Here is an 8,663-nt window from a genome sequence, read left to right as displayed (position 1 = left end):
GGTGACATCTCATTATGGTTTTAATTTGCATTTTTCTGATGATTAGTGATGTTGAACATCTTTTCATATTTCTTTTGGCCATCTGTATTGTCCTCTTTGAAGTGTCTATTCAGGTTCTTTGCCCATTTTTTAATTGTGTGTTGAGTTTTATAAGTTCTTTATAAATTTTGGATATTAACCCCTTATCAGTTGTATCATTGGATGTTCTGGAGAAATAACTTGTGAATATCCAACAACAGTAAGATGGTTGTCTAAATTGTTCATAGAATATAATGTATATTTATTAACAGGCAAGTTTAGATAATAAAAATGTACAAATTCACTTGAAATGGAATACTTTAAAATAAAATTTAAATTGTCAGACCAAGAGTGCTATTATTTGCATAGAAATGAATTTCATTCATGACTGGCACAGAAATCTAAAGCTTAGTGTAACAGTATTTACCATATCACTTTTACCAATGGTTTAGAAATTGTGTTTAGTTTCTAAATTTTAATTTATGTTGAACTGAACACTTATCTATGTGGATGTCTCAGAAGATTGTTTTATATCAAGTTAACACAAGACTGAGATTAAGTATTACAATATGATAGTCACAGCTTCAGCAGTTTCTATATTCCAACTGTACAGTTATGAGAAAGTCCAAACTCAGAACTGTGTAGTTCAAATGCTACTTTTCCAAGCATTCCTAAAGCATTACATGTAAACTATTGGGAGTCAGGTTGATTAACTCATTACAAAATTAAAATGGTGTCAAAAACAGGTATAATATCAAGTAAAAACAACTTAAAGTTTGTACTTTAACTGTTACGCTTTTTATTATCTTCTCCCACAACCTAAATTCTGGAGTCTTAAAACTCTTCTTTTTTAATCCTTACCCGACGATACTTTTTCATTGATTTTTAGAGTGGAAGGGAGGGAGGAGGGGGAGGGATAGTGAAACATCGATTGGTTGCCTCCCCCACACACACCCTGACCCCAGCCAGGGATGGAGCCTGCAACCCAGGTATGTGCCCTTGACCAGGAACTGAACCCAAGACTCTCAGTCCGAGGGCCGACACTCTAACCACTGAGCCAAACCGACCAGGGCTTAAACTCTTTCTTGAAGATGTATTTTAGGACATGATACCCAAGTTTCAGCCCCAGCCCATCTCCAAGACACCTGAGCTCTCTCAAATATTTTCATGTGCAGGTAATAAAGGGAAAAAAAACCCAAACCCCATTTCCCTTAAAATTTCGTGGTTAAACTGATCTAATCTCAGGCCCTTCCCTGTTGGAAAATGTAAATCTCAAAAAACCAAACTACTCTTCAATTATGCACATATTTCCCCTGAAACATAACACATTTAGAAGAAACTAGTACTTTTATAAATGTTAATTTCCAAAATTATAGGATACATTCATACACATTCATGCAATCTATCCTTATAATGCTTTATTCAAACTTCACCTTTTAATTATTTTTTACAGAGCACTATCATTCCCTCCTCCCCCACCAAATGCTGGTAGAATCAACTGTTGAGACACACATCAATAGGAGTTAAAATGTGGGGAAAATAGTTCTTAACTATTACTACACAGATAAGAAAATATTCAATAAAGAAGAGTGCACCAATGTGTAAACTAAGAGAAAAAAAAAAGCCCTAAAAAAAACCAAACAGCCCTCCCCGCAACAACAAAAACAATACAAAAGACCTATCTGAATCCAAAATGGGGGGAGGGAGAGAAAGCTCATTTTCTTCATTAAAAATCAGAGTGAAACATCTATAGTTAAACAACTTTATTAACATAGTCAAGCAGTGATTAACATTCACATCTATTATGTCACATCATACAAATGTAAATACAAAATTACTACAGTACAATATATATTCTCTGCATGATCCAAAATATTTGGTGGCCCCAAAAAACTCTCTTTAAAATTCAGCAGCTTATCAAAAATTAAAACCGTATTCTATTTAAAATGAAGATCTGTTAGCACAGAGTTAGACTTCAAGAAATATCAATTTAGTACAGTTTGAGAAGTTGCAGGAGGGTATGTTTGAAGGACACATTCTAACATAGTGTGGCAGGTACAGGAAACATCAGATTTAAAGCTTTTAAGCATAACTCATACAACCTAAGTTGTCAGCAGAAAGATCCAGTTATTTATAATTAAAGCTAAAACTACTACATTATTGCACCCATTATTAACATGAATATTAAGTGTAAAACGTTTTTATAGGTGAAGTCATTAACCACGTTTAAATATCTCTTCTCACAGATAATCTATTAAGTAAAATTATACAGTATTGTCTAATTATCATCTCCATAAAAAATCATCCAATCTTAATTTTGTTATATATCCAGAGGAAAAGAGTAATGAAGTGAATGGTGAAAGGACAGTGGAACCCCTTTATGAGGCTGGTAGCAGGAGGGGACCAACATTGCCTTGAAGGCTAACCATGTTACAGAATTAGACTTGCAAAATAGCGAAGTTGGCTTAATTCCAAGCCATAGTATAAGGGGATTCTATGCTAAACAAAAATTCTAATAAAAGGGAAAACAATATTTTCCTTATTAGTGATATAATGCTTGGCAAACTGATTTGGTTTGATTTAAAAATGTATAAGAGGTGAAAAAAATCATTTAACTTCCCTCAAAATCATGCATACATTGAATAATACGTCCTGGGATACAAATCAGAAAAAACAGTTGCTATAATTTAAATGCATACCTTAAAATTAATATGTATAGTAATTAGGAATAAAGATAAAGAACTCTATACATGTAATACCAATGGGGGAAACATCTACATAAGACTGAAAAAATTAGTCACAAGTCACCTGGAGGGTGTACAAGTGAATGAAACTTTTATGTAAAATTTAATTTTTAAGAGACATCAGAAATACCACAATATTTAATACAGTATGAAAGGTACTAAGTAGATATACAATGCTCTTGCATGGTATTACTACTAGATAATATTGTCACACAGTTCTTTATTGATCTGATTTTTTATCTAGATTATCCCAGGCCTTTAACAATCTTAAGACCAGTTTTCTTAAAGATTTTAATGCCTACACTTCAATAACAATACTACTGGCAAGTTAGTGCTTCCTCCTTGTACTATTTGCAAAAAGTAATTCAAGCAAAGCTGTACTTTAAGGTACTACTAAAGGAAGGATTTAAACTGCAGTTATGCATGATACACTCTTCTCTTGGGAAGAATGTTTTTGCACCGTTATCTGTTAATACATTCAATATGAATAATATAAATTATACAAAGAAAAAAACACACACCTCCACTGTTTTTTATTTATGGCAAAATATTTCTGTTAAATTTAAACTAAAGTGTTTGAGACAAATTCTGGCATTTCAGTTATGCAGGGTAATTTAATACAGAATAGAAAAATGTCCACTTTGCTATCTTGAGGGTTTGAAGAAAAGGAGGACCAAATTAAATTCACTTTCAAGGTAAACCTACAGGAGAAATTTATACCACCCTAGTCTGCTAGAATAAGGAAGGGAAAACCAGACTACATGGGAAGATTCTTCATGAAATACACTAAAAAACAAAGACTATAAGTATAATGATCCTTTATAAGCATATGTCACCAAAGCAAACAGGATACAAGAGTATTCACCTGAGATAAAACTTGTATCTGAATATTTTGTAACTGAGTAGACAAAGCATTTCAATAGAGGAAAGTCAGCGGAAATTATTTTAAAATATACATCTGATACTATTTTACAATATATGCAATTTAAGCAATTCAGATCAATGAAAAAGTCTTAACAAAAAATCACAGTGTTTATCAATGTTAATTACAAAATGTATGCTACTTATTTTGTTTTTAAAGATGTAATGGCTTGGTTAAGTGTTTTAAAATCTATTCTTCTGAAATCTAACTTGCGTCACAAAATCAAGTAGCAATAATGTAAAGCATCAGAACTGGCTCTTAAAGATTATTTACATATTGATTATTTGGGAAATAATCAACCAAAAAATATAAAAAAGTGATTTTTTTTTACATATTATGAAGTTATTAAAGAGATTAGACAATACAAAAAGCAAAATTCTTTCCTGATTAAATGAGTATCTGTGGCACTAAGTTTATTTACTAATGGACTAAAAAATGAACTGCCAAACATGCATTTAAATTATATTAAATACACTTTCTGTTTCCAACTTAGGTTGATCAGCAGCTTTTGTTCTGTTAGAATCCTTCAAAGAGAGAAGCTCAAACAGGAAAAAGAAGGCATATATAAAACAGTAAACACTGACCTCCTGAGGTTCCTACAACATAAAAATATTCAAGTAGAAAATCTACATCACTTAGCAGCGGCTATGTCTGTAGTTGAGCACACCAACAGCACTTTAGTGTGTAAGGAGCAGATGAAGTAAGCCGTGCTTTAAGCATGCCAAGAGGCAGAAACACTGGAATGTAACAAAGACAAACTCACAATTTCAGAGACACTCAGTCAACATTCAAAACTATTAAGACTATACCACAAGGATTAAGTTGCTTATACATATATATATATATATATATCCCATGATGTATTATTAGAATGCTAAATCAGAGCTTACCTCAAAAGAACTTAAATGGCTTCTGCAAATTCTTATGCTATACTAAGTATCTGAAATATAAATTAGGAAAACAATACCTCATGGGGAGGAGTGGGGAATAAAAAAAAAACCCCAACCCAATCTCAGGTTGCCAGTTATATTTAGTTAATTTATTCTCTATGTTTAAATTAAATTTCCTTTTAGTTAAAAAACAGGTTAAGTGATTATCAAATGAGCATATTCTTATATGACATATCTGCCTAACTGAAATCAATTTTTAATCAACCAGGTGACAATATTGCTTTTTCAGTCAACATATAATTACAGGTCCAAATAATTTTATTGGTTGTTTTTGTTTAAAAGCTTTTAGAGAAGAATTTTGCCATTTTCTTTCAATTTAAAATATTACCTATTCTAGAATATTAAAATATCTCCCATATTAAATTCTGAAAAGTATTTAAAAAACAAACTAGAGAATATCACTAGAATTTAAGGGTAAAACAGCTACCCCAATTAGGTTTTAAAGACTAACTAGGAAGCAAATTTTGAGCTCCCAGCAAAGTAATGGTAGTAAAAAGAGAAAAATGCTACATCCCCTTTGGATCCAACTTATAACTAAAAAAAAATTTTGGATATGAAAATAGCATTTAATTTCAGGCTCTACAGACTGAAATTTGCAAAGCCAAAATACAGGAAAGAAGGTGAAAGAACATGTTAAAAAAAATACATACACACACACACACACATACACAACAAAAACCTTTCTGCATGCTACCATGCATTTGAAATTTTTTAAAACGGTATTTATAAATTCACACACATACAGCTCAAACTTCAGTGCAATGGCTGTATCATTCAACACCTTTAGAAGAATAGAACCATGCAAAGAGGAGCAACTGCTTATAAAAATGGTTATTCAGTATTTATTCTGCAAATGCAAAGGTGACAAACTAAAATATAAAAAGGTTGTTATGGCTTAACATTTTTGTTGCAGATTAAATATGCAGCATTGAAAAATGGAAAGGTGTGGCTTCATCTCTGACCAGCAGAGTTAAAAAGAAAAATCTCTCCATTTTCCTTCATCATCATGGGATACACTGTTCAGGCAATCCAAATTAATAAAGACTTGAAACTTTATATGGAGACAAGATCAAGTGTACCAGTTAGGATTTCACATTCACAGTATATAAGAAAATACACATGGAAGGAAAAGTAAAGGGTTAACTTAACAAGGATTTATTCACAGGAATACATGTAAGTAGAGAAAAATAACAGAAAAGCTAAACAAATGAAATGAAGAGGATCCAAATCAACTTTCACTCTGTAGCTTTTTACTTGCACCCTGTGTGCATATATCTAGGACACAGAGGGCCACCAACATGCGCCAATACAGTGTAGGAACCCTGCATTACATCCATTAACTTAAACATATCCTTAAGATCATGCTTTGAACAACAAAAAAAAGCTTAGAAGGCATTATGTTGAGTGGGAATAAACATTGAAATATAGCAATCATGTCTTCAACTTCTACAATTGTCTTTATGTGCCAACTAACATTTATGTAACCTCTTACAGATCTTTTACCATGTAATTGAAGTTTAGAAATTTGATAAAATCACTAGTAGTATATAACCATGCAGAAAGCACATCACACTGACAGCACAGAGGCAAAGATTTTGCACAGGTATATCAGCTTTCCACATTGTGCAGGTTACACACAATACAATATCAATCTTATTCCTAACAGATCCTAAAAAGGTATTTCAAGGCCTAGCTGTAAACTACAGTACTTTATATACCTATATTCTTAATAAAAATAAAATCCACAAATCTTAAAAAGGAATTTTAAATGCAGGGCTATATTGAATTGGTAAACTGCAACACAAACTGGCGCAACAGAGGTAAATGAATACCAATCTCACTCTACGTGATGCAAGCATGCTACTTACTTTCCCACTAATTTACTTTCAATCACTATGAGCCAGAATGCATGCCTGAACCTTAAACTGCACTTTAAAATTAACGTCTTGGCCTAGAAATTAAATCTAATGAAGTACAACCATCAAATTATATCCACTACATTAATGTTTTAATGCAAAATCAAGAGTTCTATCTTTTGTTTGATATGTCCAACCCCACTTATTCCTCCCTCCCTGCCCACCCCACAAAGGTAAAAGGAGTGACTCATTTGGCATTTCACAGGGTGCTTCATTGTTTAAATTAGATTTTTTATTTCTGACTTTTTTTGGGGGTACCTTAAATTGTAACTTCCAAGAACCTGCTGCTAGTATGGGTCAGCAAGCTGATTTTAATTCTATTAGCTTCATTTGTGTAGTTCTTTATCAGCATGCAAAAACAAGGCCCCATCGCATGGGAAAATTTATAAAAACCTTTAAATAATAATAATAAAAAAGCTTCTTTACTGTTTGTAACCCCCATTCTTAGGTTTCCTTTATTGTGCGTTATATAAATTTTCCTCTTTTATCCCTATGCATCATTTATATGGTTCTTGTTTTGGTACAATTCCCCATAATATTCCAGAATGTACTGTTTTGTGAGTTGACTGAATAGGTTTTTTTTTTTGCTTCTTCACATCCAGTGCGGAGTTGTAATTGAAGACAGATTTCCACCCACAAAGGCTCCAGATGTTAAAACGTTTCCCAACATCGACAATACAGTGACGGCAACACCTCCCTCCCGCCCCTCCCAGTAGGGTTGGGATTGTACTGTATTCCCTACTGGTTTACCCTTCCCCCCTGTAAAGGGTAACATTTTCCCTGGGTGCAGAGGCTCCCTCATAGTCTCCAAGACTGAAGGACCTGTAAGAAAACAGTTTTATAGTTTAACAATTGTTTCTCTTTTGAAGTCAGTGGACCACAAAATTAATCAAGTAATGATGCTATCTCTACCTAAAGAAAATGAGAAATTGGACAAATTGCCTAATGATAACCATGTTGCTTCCTTCTCCTATAGTCTCAACTGTCACCTGCATCAGATACAAAAAAGGGACGCCAAGCTGGGGACAACCATAGAGGTGCGTAGCATTTTATATAGACAAAACATCCCTTTTTGCCAGTATTACCAATATAAAGCAAACAAAAATCCAATCTATATTTAAAAAAAAAAACCAACCCAAAAACTCAAAGAGCATTACTTATTTTTGTTTGTCTGATGTTTTCGCATAGGAGGTATTAAAGGTGTCCACTACACTCAGCAAATACAAAAAAGTAAATTTTAACACTCCCCCCCCCCTTTTTAAATATATTTTCATTGATTTCAGAGAGGGAGAGACAGAACCATCAATGATGAGAGAGAATCATTGATTGGATGCCTCCCTCACGTTTCCACTAGGGATCAAGCCTGCCACTTGGGCATGTGCCTCAACTGGGAATTGAACCTCAACCTCCTGGTTCATAGGTCCATGCCCAACCACTAAGCCACATCGGTAAGGCAACCTTGACTTCTTGATGCTAATTAATAATTCTTCTGACCCTATTTCACTCAGTCATTTTCTATACTCTCAGAACGCTTGATTTTCCTGGTAAGGACTTTTTCAATGGTAGCATTTTTAATGATGAAAGTGACACCAAGAACTATAGATAGATTACTGGGAGACTGTAACTAGTATCTGACAGTGGAACTTTCACAACAAAACTCTACGAACTACTTATGCCAAACCTTGGACATTTATGAAAGTTCATGTGAATTCACAAAGGTGACTAGCCCATCTGTGGAGAAGTACAAGCAACCCCTTTTCTCTGCCTATGAAAAAAGGGTAGAATACAAAAAAAGGCAGGAAAATATACTGATTGACTTTTATCTCTAATTAGAAAACTAAGAATTACTACATACCTTGTCTTAGAACATGGTCACCAGTTAATTTGTAATTGGTGATATGATAGGGACAACAGAAGGTAATAAATCTGAAAGTGCTTGAGACTTAGCTCACGGTTGAATCTTTTGGCCCTTGATGCATTCTCATGACTTAACATTAAGTGAATCAAGCACTTTTGCAAAATGCCAAGGCCATAAAACAGCTATTAGGACTCAAGACCTCCTGGGACAACACACACAAAGGATTCTGAGACATTCCAGAGGGTGCAAGTCTAT

The 8,663-nt window shown here is 33.6% G+C and overlaps 1 protein-coding gene across 1 annotated transcript in view; it reads right to left on the bottom strand.

Annotated features, from left to right (window-relative positions):
* Positions 1-1,766: 1,766 nt before the first annotated feature.
* Positions 1,767-8,663, bottom strand: part of TNPO1 (transportin 1) — a 54,934-nt gene continuing 48,037 nt past the window's right edge. The window contains exon 25 of the mRNA XM_005858010.2: positions 1,767-7,372. The gene's annotated coding sequence lies outside the window, so the exon portion shown is untranslated. The remainder of the gene's footprint in view (positions 7,373-8,663) is intronic.

Source organism: Myotis brandtii, unplaced genomic scaffold, assembly GCF_000412655.1.
Source record: "Myotis brandtii unplaced genomic scaffold, ASM41265v1 scaffold115, whole genome shotgun sequence".
Taxonomy (NCBI): domain Eukaryota; kingdom Metazoa; phylum Chordata; class Mammalia; order Chiroptera; family Vespertilionidae; genus Myotis; species Myotis brandtii.
The sequence above is the reverse complement of the archived record's forward strand: the minus strand, read 5'-3'. Positions and strand labels throughout refer to the sequence as shown.